This window comes from Crocodylus porosus, unplaced genomic scaffold (assembly GCF_001723895.1).
Source record: "Crocodylus porosus isolate Cpor-Errol unplaced genomic scaffold, CroPor_comp1, whole genome shotgun sequence".
Classification (NCBI taxonomy): Eukaryota; Metazoa; Chordata; order Crocodylia; family Crocodylidae; genus Crocodylus; species Crocodylus porosus.
In genome coordinates this window covers 74,871,690-74,888,949 of record NW_017728909.1, presented here as the reverse complement: position 1 = coordinate 74,888,949, position 17,260 = coordinate 74,871,690, and the positions used below count along the sequence as shown (strand labels likewise).

The window sequence follows — 17,260 nt, the reverse complement described above, 5'->3', positions numbered from 1 at the left end:
AGTGTGCCTCCAGATCTGTGCATGGGACAGGGCAGACTGCCACTGTGGGCTGGGACCAGCGTGGGCAGTAGCAGTGCTGGGAGGGGGCTACAGTGAATTCTGGAGTGGCTACAGCCCCTCCTGTAGCCCCGCTCCCAGTACTGTCGCAGGGAAGAGTCTCATGCAGCCCTGGCCCCAGCCTGCAACAGCAGCCCACCCTGCCCCAAGCGTGGATCTGGGGGCACACACCTCCCATTCCTCCCAGGGGTGTGTGCAGCAGCAGGAGCCACCCCTTGCACAGCTCAGTCCTGTGTCCTGACCTGACAGGGCAGCCCCAGCCCCACTCTCTCCCCCATCGCTGGGGCCTCGATCTGCCTCCCCCCAGACCCCTTCCTTCACAACAGTTACCAGACGGACCAAGCTGATCTCCGGGCCACCTGCGTGCTGTGCTGCGGCTGTGAGCATGCACGCAGCATTTATCAGCCACATTGGTTCTGCATACCCCCTATGACCTATTTAAGTACCCCCGTTTGACAATGACTAGGCTATGGAATGGCTTTCACTCACTTTCTTCCTTCCTTATATTTCTTTTTGCTCCATAAGGGTGTCCTATTGCAAGATGAAGTGAATGAGTACACATTTGGAAGAAGGTGGTTAGATGAGTTAGTCTGAAGCAGAAGGCAGGGCAAGGCGGCACTTTAGAACAGTGGTTCTCAATCTTTTTAGGTTCATGGCACCCCTCTATAACTTTTGCAAACTGAATAGCACCTCATTTCAATTTATTATAATGCCTGCCTCCCTGCAAAGGTACTGGGCAGTGGGGATCCGAGAGTGGCCAAGCACAGAGAAGCTTGAGCCTGTGCTTATGCACTTACCTCTTTACACCTGGCGTATCTCCTCACACCTTCCAATACCCTTCAAAGGATCTTTCAACACCCTGGTTAAGAATCAATAAAGACTAACTGGTTCATAGAGGCATGAGCCTTTGTATTCAACAACTTACTTCACCCATTCCTAGCATTGGACAAAGGAGGTTGTCCCCTACAAACGCTCAAGCCTTTCTAAACCAGTAAGTCTCCAAGAGGCACCCTGCCCTGTCTTATGCATGAGGAAAGCCAGTTTTTCCTGCTATCAATTAGATCCTTTAACATTCTCCAAGCTTAGGTTGTACATTTAGCCATATACATGCCATAAACAGCAAAAAACAAGAGATTTGTATAAAATGATGTAATCAGCCATTCACTCTTCCATCTGTGCTATGTAGTTTAACCCTCCCCCCCACACACACCCCAACAGGAACTTTTGTAAGCATAATACTAACTGTAGTTTCCATGTTCTCTACTAATTGAGTCACAGTATCCTTTTGCCTTACTGCTTTTCTCTGCCATGCCTCTCTTCATGCAAGTAAGTAGCTTACCATATGCATTTTAATTACCATTTCTTGTCCCAATTATGCCTTGTTTTATTCCACTGTCCTTGTAGTCAGCTGCATTTCTGTATCTGTCGCCTTTCATTTATTTGCATTCTCCTACCTTTCTATTAACTTAGTGGGAAAAGCATGGTACTGTGGGACCCTGGTCATTTCTGCTGAATGGACTGAAGTTTAAAGTCAGGGCTCCTTTGTTCCAATTCCAGTTCTGACATCCAACTCCCTCCAAGGTCCAGGGTAAGCAGAAGGTCTCATAGCCCTTTTAGAAGTGTTGCTAACACACACACAGGTGGTTGGAAGGCATGACAAATGTTTGTCAGGTACCTTCAGGTCCTCAGATGAAAGCTATTATGGAACTATCAAGTCTCTCTTTAATTAACTGAACATGCATCATTCCTCCTCTGATCTATCACCATTATGCAAAGTGTACTGTATTAATTTCAGTTTACTGGTCCATTTATGAAAGTACTAACAGGAGTCAAAAAATTCACCAGTCCTTCTCTTTCACATCTAGTAACCCAGCAACATATTTGTCTCATTTTCTGTGTCTCCTAAGCCTCCAGTTGGAGCATTTCATATGTATCCTCCTCTACTCATCTTAGAGCCTTTTTAAGTCTGACGCTTTATAGCACAAAAGGCACTCACACTTAGTACATGAAGAATCCTGTCAGCTCTTTTCTCTAATATCTTAGGGCCACAGAGAATAATATTCTTCCCATCATCTGTTACCCTGATCACCATGCTGTGCAGCTTAAACTCTCAAACTATGCAGGGATAATGAGTTATCTGGGAGGTTCCACGTATTTTAATGCAAAAATCAGCACTCCCCACAAACTCTAACAGCAACTTCCAATGGCATGGTGTCAGGCATAAGAGAATAATTAAAGGAAAGAAAACTGTATAGCTCCACACTCACAACCATTCCCTTTTAACCAAGCAACATATAACCTTCTAGGGATAGGGAAAGAAAAAGAAACAAGAGAAATACAAGTATGAAATTTGTTTTTAAAAACAAGGAAAGAGGAAAGAAAATTGAGATGTCTATGACATATACCTATCTATGACACCAATCTGTTGAAAGGGGGAAGGCGGGGGAGGGAAAGAGGCTTCAAATAAAAATGGATTGGGAACCAGTCTCTCTTGATTATAGGTGCTTCCATACCTATATAATTTTTGTCAGGCATAGATAGAGTACAAATTGTCTAAATTAGCTACGAGAATTAACTGTGTAACCATATTCAGAGACATGGTTTTTTGTTTATAGTCAGCTACTGTTTGTCCTTCTGTATATGCAGCTGGATCCATTCATCTGAAAATTCTTTGTCCCTAGTGCACACACAGGGAACTGAGCTTTCACTTACATTATCCCAGAGATGGCAATCAACTAGAAATGGGATCTATATTAGAAATTGGCTGAGAACCTACAGGGGGGGCTAGAGCACAGGACTGAATAAGGCCAGTAGCTGTATTCAGATGCAATGAATTATGGTAACCTAGCCTACAGGGAGCAAACAGATGGAGCACCGCGACCAGATCCTCATCCTGGAAGATCGGACAAAGTCTCTTAGTTAGCTAATGGTGGAAAAGGAGAATTTTTTTGGAAAAGAACTACACCACATCCTTAAAGCTGAGCAAGGAGTCCAACAGGCTCCCAAGGATTCACAGATTCTCACTATACATGCAGGTAAAGGCATGATGGGATATAATGTACAATCCATACAATCATACTTCTTGCCACGCCACACATGCATGGCAGGAGGTGCGACTGTCAGATCGCACATTAGATCCTATTGAACCATATCCTGGGCTCCCCCTGCACTGGCAAGAAGCAAGCTGCTGCAGCTGGAAGCCCCCTCAGTTGATTTCACATTCCTTTCCCCCAAGACTCTATTAATGTTGTATTCCAAATACTAATAGTTATATTTTAAAATCATCCCCTGCAACAATTATTTTATTTCTTTAGATGCAACATTAGACTTCAGTGCCACTGCTTTGTTAAAGAAAAATAACAAAAAAGCCCATTCCTAAAATGGTTGGACTATTCAGATGCACTGAAAGGTTACAGAAATATGAAGCTATTACAGCAAATTAAACCAGAAAATCCTGCTGAATTTTTCACTTGTCCTAATCTTCATTACTGCCTTTATATTAGATTGTATCACATGGGGTCTTTAGTACCTTTATATCATTCCAGGCACCATTTCAGAGCAAAAGAAAAGATCTAGACAGTTTGTTCCCTAGGAAAATTGAGAGATGGACTTGGAACAGTATAAAGACAGTCATGTACAAAAATCTACTTTTTCATGCAAATAAAGCAGTACACAAATGCACTGGTTAATCAGGAGGACAAGGACTCCTTTTCCCCATTCAATTTATTCTTTTCAACATCTTGTACTTGAAACATTTTTTTGGAAAAAGCCTTATGAATCAAGTCCAGTTCTCAAGGTCTTAACAATGACATTTAGACATTTAATTAGTAGGCCATCACTTCAGCTGACATCTAAACCTTTTGCCAGAGACCTAATTCCATACCAATTCAAACATCCTATTAGTCTTATATTAACTAATAGGAAACCATATGACATGTCAGTTCACAGACTGCACTGTATGCACTAATGCAACGCTGCAGGAAGCCTAAAATCAATATGAACACATAGATATAAGAACATTTTTTTAAAAAAACTTGTAACAGTATTCTGTGTCTCCACACAGCTAAAATAAAACTTAACTTCATAATTAAAGGCAACCTAGTGCTGAATGTAAGGCTTGAAAAGAGCTGTACTTCTAAGACTGGCAGACCAGATGTAATTCTTTTCTCTGGGCTATTTTCAAGATAGAGAAGAACAGTTTTTCGTATTATCGCTATCCCTGAAACGTAGATTTACACAGATAGTATATTTGCAGGTTTTTTCTTCTGTAAATTAACTAGTCCTTTTTCCTAATCCCAAGTTTCCAACCTTGCTAGGTATTGTTTTATCCTTAAAATATTTGTACATCTTCATTTCGGTAGGTCCAAAACAATTCTACATCTTAGAAGTTGTACATTACAGCTAAAGTCCCTTCTCCTTGTAAACTGTACTCTTATGGCAGAACACTAAAATTCCCAGAGGAATGAAAATAAAAGCATATAATGATTCTCTGTGTTAAACAGACTGACAAAACTAAACAAGCAAAGTCAATCCAGCTCAACTCTTGCTTTAAATCTGTGCTGCTAGTTTACCCAGTTGTAGCCACAAGCATTGCTAATACAGACAACTCCCAGCACTGAGGTTCTTAGTGGAAGGCAAGCGCTCTTTTGTTTGTGTTTTAGTCCTACTTCCTCTTGGAGATAGAGGAATGCTATAGAACCTTTTTTTTTTTTTTGTTACCAGACTTCTAGCTGGGTTAAAATTAGAGTTCTTGACAACAGAAGAGTTGTACTAAAACTTGAACATTAGGGGGTAGAATAGCAGTAAGCAAATTCTGATGAAATAGAAAAAACCTCTCTATATACATATTTTTGTAGACTTTCCTCCATTATTCTTTGGAGTTTTGGCAGGTAAGAAAGAACCCCTTATGCCTCAAATTCAAAAAATAATGGCATTATCTTCAGTGCATTCCCTCCCCCCACAGAAGCCACAGAATCTAAGCCTCTTGGTATATTATTTGCAGCTCAGATTTAGCGCTCTCACAGCCGCAATTTGGGAGCAGTACAACACATTCACTGTGTTTTAGAATCCATTCTCCTATTTCGTTCCAGTGTCAGATGAGACAACTTTGCCTAAGGACAGAAAGAAGGAAAAACAATGGATTACTGGGAATGCTGTATGCTTTGCATGTCACTGCACAGAAATTACCTCCACTAGATGGTCCCAAATGCTAAGCAGACACTTACTTTTTAGGGCAAACAGAGGTAAAAGGGCACTGGGGTAGCACTGATGAAGCACAGAGCAGTCTTGGAGAATGAAGAATGATTCATCTCTCTTAAGTAAATGCTTGTCTACTCAAAAGATCTTGCTGGCATGACAGAGTGACAAGGCAATCAGGACTTCCATTTCAATAGGAGATAGAAACATGGAACAATAGGGCCAGAGCTAGATACTGAAATTTCTTTTTCAAGTTGGTTACAAGAACATCACCATTTACTCTATGGAACAGGCAGAAATGCTATCAAGAAGCATTTTTATATGCCCTTTCTAGCCATCAAGCAATGTCTTATGAAATATTCTGAAGCATTGAGCTAGTGCCTTATCTGGCTAAGTATGAAGCAGAAAAATTATAGTACTGTTGGTATAAAAGAAATCTATTAACTAAGCTACATTTTATTTTTAGTGAATAGGTCGGTACCAGTGACTGATGACAACTATGATGTCTGGCTTAACCTCTACGGTTAAGAATACCACAGAATGAAGACTGGTGGAGATTTAAACAAGAACAAAAACGTAAAACATTCATTTCAACTGAACTGCATGTTTATACTGCAAATGACACTGAAGTGGCATTTTGAAGATGAGCAACCAAAGATGCTTATCCTGATCAGGACAAAAAGCCTTTAACAAGAACCAGATGGACAGAGGCAGTACAAGACTGATGCCTGCGTCTTCATGCAGTGGGAATTCTGTGCAAAACCTAGATCTAAACTTTAATCACATCTAATTTTATTACTATTTGGACAGAAGAACCATAAACATCATCTCCAAAAAGGAACTATAGGTGAACTTGCTCAATATTTTTGTTCATATCTTGAAAATCATGAGTGCAATTTTACTTTTTCAAAAATCTATTCTCACTTTTTAAACACACATTATGAATGCACAAGCAAAAATAAGTAAATTACAAACCTGTCTGACAGAGGTGCTAATTAACACTGCTGTAGTTAAACATGTTAGATTTCTTAGTATCCCCTTTTCAGACATCTCAGTATAACATTAGCAATGAAAGGACTGTATCACAAAATTTAAAGACAAAAGTTCTAGCAATTTTTTCATAGAAATCCAGGTATTTGAAGTTTTTCATTAAATACCCTAAAATTAGGATTTCTTCTAAAATATGAAAGTTAGAGCAGAGTTTTTGACCTTTTTGGTGCGATGGGCCAGATGACTGGTACAGAGCCCACCTGAGGGCCAGACAGGACCCCACATGCTAGGATCAGACCCTGCACTACCAGATAGCACCCCATGCCCATCAGCCCTTTTCCACAGGATCAGGCCCTATGCTGCCTCCCTGAGGTTTCAGGCCCCCTTCTACCCATCTAGGGCTCCAAGCACCCTCCCTTGGCTCTATCCTGCCCACACTGTTTCCTTGGAGTCCCACTCCATCAGATCTGGGCCCCACGCTGCAGAACCAGCCCCATACATCCTCCAGCCAGCCCATATGGTGCCCATATCAGGATCCAGGCCACGTCCATGCACCGATCCATCATGGTCTCTGTAGCACAGGGCTCCTCATGGCTCCAGAAATTTGACAGCAAGGGAACAGCAACTGCAGTCACTGGTACCCCTGCTGCCAAATTTTCAGACCAGCAGAGACCTCTGCAGGCTGGAAAGCATGGCTTCATCGGCCAGCCTGAGATTCAGCATCCTTGAATTAGAGGATACATTTAAAGAAATCTCTTAATCACTATTTCCCTACAGATAATGTATGAAATCAGTCAGATGATAGGTACAAGTCTCAAACCTCCTCTGCTAATCTACTCAGGTTCTTGCATCATAATCACCTCCAATTTGAAACTGGATAATATATAGAAAGAAGTGGCACTGTTGCTACAATCACAGACACTAGAATGGCCACGTATTTATAACTTTCTGCTCAAACTGTTTTATATATAAAAATAACAGAAACTATAAATCTGGCCCCTGCTATATTGTGCCTATTCAAATGTAACCAAAATATTTATATCTATTGTCATTTAAATCTCAAAACATCCTTTTCTACATACAAAGATTAAAAAAAAAAACAACGGAGGTACATTCCTCAATATTGTAAATACAGTGCAATGAAAAACACAAGTCCCTCCCTCCAACTTACATTTAATACATTTTAGATATACCCTGCATATAAAAGATAATACAAATGCAAATGATCACAGATTATTTCATTTTCTAGCACTGTCTGCATAGATAGATACAGAGAACAATGTTAATCTGATAGCCTTTTTAGTTAATGGCTCTTAACCGGATTGTACATGTAAATTTGGTTTCAGGGCTTGCAGAAGCAATGAGCATGGATGGCTGTGAAGTATGCTACTGCAGGTGTGGTACTGGAAGTTCTTCATTCTAGATGGAACTCATTTTCCCACTACCTTACAACATCCATTTGGAGAACTATGGATTTAGGTGGGCAGCACTTTTATTCAGAATTGTATTCATCAGCCTGAAACAATTAAAGTAACTCAGAGACTGTCTACTCACTACTACATAATGTGGGTTCTTAAAGGACATAAATGTAGCCCAAGCCTTCAGCAATGGCATCGTTCATAAATTAGATAAATTTGAAATCAAGGTAGAAAAAATATGAGCTTGATTTTCACTCAGTGCCTCCCACACTCAACTGACTTTGTAGTATGACCTATTCTACATCTTACTTCTTCATTGTAATTTATTTGATAAAAGCCAATGTCTCAAAGGAAAGCAAAGGGGGGAGGGAGGGAACAGAAATTCCAGAAGCCAATAGCATCCACTGAGGGTGGGAAGGGGAAAATATCTCTGTGGCCATCAACTAATATGATACAATTTGGTAAGTAACAGCTTAAACACATGCAACATACAGCAAGAACTGAAACCTTAAAATTAAATAATTATTGTCTAATTAACCATTCTTCAGCATGCCTACTAGTTAAAGAATAAACAGTAACTTTAGACACTCAAAACAAAGGTGCTAATTTGAAATTTTTTTTTGTGATGGCATCTTGAAAGATACCACTATGGTACAAAAAGTAATGCTGGAAACACATGCTTCAGAAAAGAATTTTACAAGAAATCTAGGGGAAAATAAGATCCCCCGAGTTTTTGCTTGACCAATCGAAAAAAACAAAATTTCACAATGAACTGTTTTCATTTGTTAGTTAATATTTAAAACTTTACTTTTTTATTTTAATATTTAACATGTGGAATTAATGAGGGTGCAAAAAAACCAAGTATACCACCTCAACCTATCCCTCCTCTTCCTACTACATGCCTTCCTTTTTCATGGTTTCAAATCTGTCTAAGACAAACTTGCACAGTGACATCACTGTCCATTCGCCAGGGTTTCTCAACCAGTGGAATGTAAAAATCCTCTAGGTGGGACTCGGGTTGTGGCAGCAAAACTGGAAGTGCCACAGTGGGACTTCCAGTTTCACTTCTGTGCACTTCAGTTGGCTGTTGGTGGCCCCCAACCCCTCTCTGACTGGCCTCTGGGGGCCCCCCCACTCCCACTCATTGACCAGTGGGACCTGGATTTTTTTACCTGGCATAGGTGGGACGTAAGGTGCAAAAGGTTGAGAACCACTGCATTAGGCAAACCACTATAAGAGGGCTAGAATCAGTTTCACTGTTTACAGTGTTATTAATCCCTTCTTTTCACAAAAGAAAGAAAAGGGGGAAAAAAAGATGAAAATCCAGCTTCAATTCACACACAGATCAAATTTTCCAATTTGGTAACACACCTAACTTAATTAACTTCTCTAGCAGCTGGGAACACTAGATAATAATAAACACAACTACAGCATGGTGCTGTACAAGAGGTGTCTCAAATCACTCCATGAGCAAAGGAAGTGACCTAACAGACAATCGCCATGTTTCTAAAATTTCTCTTAAAAAGGAAGCCTGTGCTAGTTGTTGTGTTAACACACAATCCAAATGAACCAGCAGATCAGCTAAACTGTTATTAACAGCAATCCACTAGTATCATAATCCTACACAGCAGCTGGAAGTTAACTGTGGCATGCGAGTGTCACTTTTCTCCCTGTTCATCCAATAAGAGACTGCATTTATGTAGGTCTTTGGTTTTGGCCCTCTCTAGAGATCGTTCCTCCTTCCCTTCCAAGAATGATGAAAGTAACATGGCTAGACATCACAGGAGTCAGATGTAGACCTCTTTAACCAGACTTCCAATGGATAGTCCTTCCAGACTGATAATACAAAAGGGGAAAAGAGACTATCAACAAATCTCTGCATGTCTCCTTCCTACACATGCATAAAAATGGCTGTCTAGAAGATAAATCCATCCACCCAGGTCTTGAGGAAAGAAGGGATGGAAGTAAACTAAAATTCAGCTTTGACAATTATGGAAAATACAGTGAAGTCGACTGGAACTACTTTAAAGCATTAACCTTTCAAGCAAAGGTATGTCTAGGTATGCCACTGAAATGCAGAGTTATGTCACATTCCATATCTAATTGGTTAACATCTGACAGAATAGCTTGCTGCCCATGAAAGCTTTTGCCTCTATGAACCAATTAGTCTCAGATGCCCTACCTTTTGCATGACTTCAGACTAACACAGCTAACCGCCTTCATAACTCATTGGGGAATCTTACTTCTACCGTCTTTAGGCATAGCCAATGGCAAGCTTATACTGCCTTAGCAAACTGGTCTATGAATCAGGTTCAGATCTCACGTTTCTTTTCGTGTTACCTCATATAGTGTTATACACAACCACAACTATTAGGAGATTTTTATCAGATTTCCGCAATCATGAACTGAATTTCTGAGGCTTTTATCACTGTAAACTCTTCCATTAAATACAAAGCTTCCCTTAGTAGTATACTTAATGCTCAAGAGCTACAGACATGCCACAAAGCCTGAGACACCTATTCACCCAAATTTAGAAATGGATTTGCTTTGGTCATGTTTATATCCATTCCAGATTATGTTTAAATGAGGGCAATACATTGAGTCTTCCGTAACCAGCTACAACTAATCAGCACAATCTGAATGCTGAACAATACTAAGAGACTGCTTGCCACCTAGACAGAATAAGCTACATAAACTTGTCAAAACTTCAGCAGAGATGCAGGTTTTCAGGATGTCTTGCACCCACTCCCCATGGGGAAATGGGGCAGGGGAGCAGGGAATCCCCAATGATTGTGGCATTTACCATATTCACTCAAATCTAAGATAAGGTGTTTTTCTTCATTCAGATGAATCATCTTAGATTTGAGTACAGGTGGATCAAGCAGCTGCTGCAGTGCTGAATGGGGCCAGGGTGATTCATGCAGCATGACAAGGAGCATGCAGGACAAGGGAAGCTCTTGGGAGCACAGGGAAGAGGGTCACAGACCAGCAGACGATGCTGCTGCAGCTCCAGCCCCAGCCTAGACTGGAAGCTGGAGTTAAAACCACTGCTACCACCTGGTTAGGCTGGGTGTCCCACGCCCAAGCCTAAGCAGCTGCAAAGGGGGGGGACAAGTGTCAGGAAGAAAGGCATTGGGGTGGGGGTATACAGGCTGCTGCTGAGGCGGATCTTTCTACAAGTGTCTCAATTTCCAAGCCATTTCAAACCCTATTTAAGCCTTCGGAGTAAACAGCAAAATCTCAGTATCTCAGAGACTGTATTTGCTTTTGGCCATACTGAGCTTTTAGGCTCAACCTTATTCGGGGCAACAAGAGTAGCTGCCCCATTACAGAACTGGCCTGATAGCTACAGGGGAACAGGCATGGCAGGGGCAAGTGGCAAGGGGGTGTGTGGAAAAGGGGCATGGGGCAGGCTGCCTGTCACCCATCTGCTGCTTTCCCTGCCATAGAGGTGATAGGCAAGTATGAATTTAAGAGGACCCTCCATGTCTAGAATCTAATTATGGAGGAGGCATTCTAAATGCCAAGTCATCTTGAATTTAGGTAAATACAGTAACTAGAAAATGGAGTCACATTTAGAGCACCTATAACTTGCTCCAAGGGAAGGAGCTGAGCCTAACAAAGGTACAGATCTAATAAAAGAAATTAAGCCTGAAAATAAAAGAATCATATGTATATATAGCTCAACTAGTCAGGAAACAGAAAAATAGAAAACCAACATACAGCATAAACCAGTAAGAACAAAAAGTTGGACTTTGAGAATCTTGCATATTTCCAATTTTCAAAGAAAGCACCACTAACACCACAAATAGTTACAAATAGCATTTATATACACCTTACACTGATATTTAGTTATCAAAGTAACTAAATCACTACTCTGTGGATTTGTATAAATAGCCTAATTCCTGTATAACTAGACCACAGTGTCATCAATCAGTCTCACTTAAAATTTCTCATACACTGTGTAAGGATTAGAGTAATCTACATCTTAGACAATCCACAGTATGTAGAGCAATATCATACTATTCAAAATGTCAATGTGACTCCATCTTTGTTATAAACTAAAGTCCAATAAAGACCAACTACAGACGTTTCCTCAGCCTGACGAAGGGTGTTTGTACCTGAAAGCTTGCAAAGAACAACCTTTCCCACAATTTTAGTTGGTCTAATAAAAGATACTGGATTTACCCAAAGGGGGTCGGTGCCCCCCTTGACAGCTGACAGTGATGCTGTCCGTAGGGCTGGTACCCCCCTGACGGGGCTGCCACCATCAAGACTTCTGCAGGTGCTCCCTCCCCCAATTCAGGATCCAGTCACTCATGGCATCTTCTAAGGAGCAATACTACTTCTTAGGCAGAAAAACGGCATACCCATCCAACCCATTTCAAATTCTTTTGTTCAGAAACCAAAGAAGTTAAATGGTCAAATTTTAAAATTCAGTGTTTTCCAGCAGGATATGATTAGTGTAAATTTTTTTAAAGGCCAAGTAAAAACAGAGAACATTTCCCCCTAAATCCTAAAATCCAACCAGGACTTCAGTGTCCTGTGGTTTCCATCTATGACATACACTATTAAAGCAGTTATCCAAACAAACATTCATCATCTTCTATCAAGTTAAGCTAACTTACAATTATCTGATAAGTGTCCAAATACTCAATATCAGAAGTCTTGGTACCGGAGAAAGTGCATAATTAGATTTCTCAAACATGTTGTTACTTCTGTTCTTCTTTCCAAACTGTCCCTTCTCCCATTACAAGCTTCTCCTCAGAATACCACGTCCACTAAATACAGGTTCCTGTAATTCTAAGACACTTGCCTTTTAGAGATTTGTTTATTTAGAACTACTATAACATGTGAATCTACAATTATTGTTGGACATCAACCTACACTCAAAGTTCTACACCAATATAAGTAGGTATTTGTATCACCATGTATTTAAGTTATTTTAACACAAACACCTAGTTTTTAATCAAAGAAACACTCACAGTTACTTAGTCAAACAAAATAAAAGATTCCCCAAAGAATTTTCAGTGCTTTGCCAATATGAGAACCCAATTCTCTAACATACAATCAGAAGGGGTCAAAGTTTAACTTGTAGATAAACTGCACATCTGTTGCCAATGTTAGTGAAACAAATAAAATCTTTTCTTATGACTGTAATGTGCACATAAAACATACAGACATAGTTATTTCAGCCACTGAAAGGTCAAATTTAAATCACTGGTTTGCCATTTCTAGGCTGAACTCATGTAAATTCATTTAGGCCAAAGTCAGTTTGCCTTTTTATGCCTCCCATAGAAAGCATTCAATAAAAGTCACTAAATCTTGAAAATATGGATAGAATCTCCTCGTTTAAAAGAAATGGTATTAGTGTCACTATTATGGTGGGAAAAAACTTACTAGCTGATGAGATATTTATTTTGTTAATCAATCTATCAATTAAGTACCTTGGCCCATTCATTCATTGCTCATACTAACAGACAACAGAAACTAATTTTCTTAAAACATGAAGACTCAGGGTACAAATTAAAACACCAAGCTAGTCTCATTGTCCAGCAGGCATAGTTTATAGGAAATAACTGTTTACACTGAAATTTAGAAACCCTTCTTTGTAAAGCGTTAAACAAGTGGACACAAAAATCTTGGCATCAGTAGCACCGGCTAATGGACAATCAAACTATTTATTCCTATTGGATGCTGCTTCATAATTGGGATGATTAAAATGTGCTCTGTGCTAAACCAAACTTACCATACTTTTGAAGCAGTTTTATATATGCCAATGCTATGACAGCAAAGCTAACAATTCCATGCACAAAACATTTTTATGCTTACAATACAAATGTAATAGAGGAAATACAAACAAAATCAAGTCAAATACCGTGAAGCCAATTCAAGCTACCTTGTTTTTTCTAACGTAAAAAGCTACTTTCAGAATCTAGCTAACAAGCAAAATAAGGCCAATTTGATCATTTTCACATGCTTTCACATTAAGAAAGTTTTACGATGATCCTACTGCGAAAGAGAATCTGAATCACGATACTAACTTACAATTTGCTTTCAGTAATTGAAGGCCAAACACCTGAAGATGGATTTATATATAAGTGATGTGCAAATGGGCCACATTCAATTTGGATTTGGCCCGAATCAGGGGCAGTGATTCGATTAGTTGATTCAGATCACTGTCCCTGATTCAATTTGGCTAAAATCCAAATCTGAAGATTTGATGACGGTTCGGAGAATCAGCAGTTCAGCCATAGACACAGCTTTAAAATGTTTTTTCTACATACCTCAAGGTACCAGGCGCGAATGCTGTGATCGTGGGACAGATGAAGCATTCCATAGGAGTGCTGGGAGCGGGGCCAGTGTGTTCAGGGGTGAACCCAGAAGTGGGCCGGAAGTACTTCCAGTCCACTTCTGGATCCACCACTGAGCACACAGGGGTCCCCACCCTTGCACCCACCTGGCTCAGCAATTGGCTGCAGGGGGAACCCAGGTGCCCCCCCCAGACCCAGGAGGCACCAGTTTCTGAGATGGGGGGGCAGCCCCAGCTAACTCCCTGGTGGACCTGATGTGCTTCCCGTCCACTTCCAGGTCTGCTGCCAAGCACGCTGGGGAGCCCTCCGCGCTCCTGTGGGATGCTCCAGCCGCCCCTTCATCCCAGCATTCACAAGCTGCCTTGTACCTTGAGGCATGCAGAAAAAACATTTAAAGCTGTGTCTACATATGAATTGCCAAATATTTCCAAATCTCTCCAAATTGATTCAGAGTGTTCTGATTCGATTCGGCCACCAAATTGGGCTGAATCAAATCAGGGACCAAAGCTTTGCACAGCCTATACATGTGCACAGCAAATCCTGGAAGTTGTTAAAGAGTCTTCAACCAAAGGACAGAGAGAAAACATTTAACAAGTTTACTTCTGTAAAAGCATCCATGAAGTTACACAAATGTAAAATGCAGTTGCCCACTTGGACATGCAGGTATTAGCACAACAATGGCACACTGACCAAAGGAAACAAGTGCATCTGAAACTTCACGTGTATGATTTTAGTTTTAAGTTCCCCAGTTTCTGATAAGAACTAGTGACTAAAACCAGTTTATGGGATCGTTCATAAAAGTTAGTTTTCCGAAGATGCATACAAGCTAAACTCAACATCACTTCTAACAACTTAAGTAACTTATTCTCAAAACGGAGTTATTTTCCCATTAAAGCCTGATAAGTTTGCATTTTAAAAGACAAAATGAAAAGTGGCACATGTCACTGTGGCTTCTGCAATGTATTTGATATTATAAAGTGATGGCAGCTGCAATGTTAAAATGATACATCTGCATGGTTTATTTTACATATCTAACTCATATCTTTCAAATTTGAATATATGGCACTTTCCCTTTGCTTCTACCCTTTTCTGGTTAAATATGCAGTTTAATTTACTTTTGCAATACATTAACAATTAGACTATGTTTAACAGAAAGAAAGGACAAGCCAACACTTGTGCACCATTTCAGCACAAATCAATGTAGAATTAATATATAGTATGTATATAATGCATGTATATATGTGTACATAAATGTTCTTGTGTACTATAATTACCAGGCTCTTCTTTTGCCATCTAAGGCTTTTGTACTCCTTGTGAAACTCAGAATATCACCATTTTCCTTGAGGCTCCACACCATCACTATTATCCTTCCAGCTAGAAATGCTGCGTCATGACCCAAAAGTGGGTCATAAGAATACATGAAAGGGTCACAAGCAAATTTCAAAAATTGATCAAACTTTTCAAATGGATTTTCCTTTAAAAGGAGAAAAATGTGGGAAACCTGGGCTTTTCTCTTACAGGCTAGCAGAGTTCCAGCCTGCGAAGGTCTGCTTGGGGCCCTCCACACTCCCCACCCACCCCTTGCCCCACATACTGGGCAGCTTGGGCCTGAAGGTGGAAGGCAACAGATCAGAAGTGAAGAACACTGGGTTGGGACTAGCCACTGATGTTTACAAATGGGTCCTGGTACAAAAAAGGTTGAGAACCATTGAGGTAGAGAAAGTGACTGCAGTCACAAAATCCTCCCCCTTGGTCGGAGCATGTTCTCTGTAGTGATGAAGCCTTTTACACAATAGGAGGGAAAGAGTTGTATCAAGGAAAATAGGAGCAAAGACTTAGTGGCTCAGTGCAAGACATTACAGTCTTCAAAAGACTAACATGTTCTGGGTCCGCTGGCCTGGCTGCACAAGGCATAACTTTTTCATCAAGTTCACAGCAACGAAAGGAAAGCCGTCATCTCAAAGCCAGTAAAAAGAAAAAAGTTTTCCCCCATTCCCAGAGTTCTTGCAGCACTCCCAATATGAGCAACTACTATTTCTAATATCACTATTCATTCAAACATAACTTTGTAAAGCCGAGTTTGAAAATGCCACCTCAGCTCTTGGCATGTAAGAACCGTTCACTGGTGATGGGGAGTTGGCGGAAGTCAGCTGAAGCCACCACTTTCCTCAGAGTTCTTCTTTTTTTAACAAAAAGTTATGCTCTTCAGCTTTCCAGCACAGGCAGTACTACCTCACTGGGCCTAAAGGTAGCTCCCAACTTCTTACCAGTGCTCTAGGATCCCGCCAACACCAACAAGAGAGCTATGGGCAGGCCTGCTGGGAAACACGAGTGCAGCTGTTTGGCGCCTACTCTGTCCCCCCCAGACAAGAATCAGACACCCCTGGCCCAACAAGCTGCTATGGCTTAGCCCACAGGCACAGACTGGGGCCACAATGGCCCTTGTGGGGCAAGCCTCAGGCCTGGCTCTCAAGACAGAGCTGCAGCTATTCACTACTTCACAAGGCCTCTGCAGCCTTGGAACATGGTGGGGATTCTCTGGCAACCACAGCAAGGCTGTGTGGGAGACAGGGAATCTTTCCCAGTCCTCCCAGGCGTACAAGAATTACCATATTTGTCCAATAATTTCAACAATCAATATTAATAAAAGTATTCAAGATGTAGGAGGTTGTTTGTTGTAGCCATGCTGGTCTAAGGACATAAGCAGACAAGGTCCTTTGGGGAAATGCAAGATCTTTAAAGCTTGCAAAGAACAATTTTTCCAACTATTTAGTCAGCCTAATAAGAGATTAGACATCTACCCAAAGAACCCTGCCTGCAAAACATACGATCATTCTGGAGGCAGGAAACTGATGCAGCAAATGCAAAACCCAAATCACTCTCAGAAGTCACTATCAGAGAGTTTTAACGAACTTCTGGGCTGGCTGTCAGCACTTTCCTAGGACTGCTCGCCCTGAAATAAAGAAATGTTTCAACTTTGATGCGCCAGTTCTCACTCCCTCCCTGGAACTGACAGCGAGCAATGCACAGGAAAGAAGACTTCTTTGCCTACTTATTGCGGGGGGGAGTCCCAGCAAAGTGGACCCTGTTGAGTTTCCAATACAGTCATTTGGCACTTAAGACCTGGCGATGGGATCTTCTCATTCAAATCCAGCGCTCGCGGCACCCGAGCAAACAAAGCCCAGGCGGCCCCGGCCCCCCACACAACAAAGGCGGTGGCGCCCCCCGCCCCGGTGACCCGCACTCACCTGCCTGCTGCGTTGCCCGCGCCGCCCCGTACCCCGG

At 41.1% G+C, this 17,260-nt stretch overlaps 1 protein-coding gene across 1 annotated transcript in view; it reads right to left on the bottom strand.

Moving 5' to 3' along the window:
• The window catches only part of APC (APC, WNT signaling pathway regulator), a 168,144-nt gene extending 150,904 nt beyond the window's left edge, over window positions 1-17,240 (bottom strand). Inside the window, exon 1 of the mRNA XM_019532478.1 lies at window positions 17,224-17,240. The gene's annotated coding sequence lies outside the window, so the exon portion shown is untranslated. The remainder of the gene's footprint in view (window positions 1-17,223) is intronic.
• Between the last annotated feature and the right edge of the window lie 20 nt (window positions 17,241-17,260).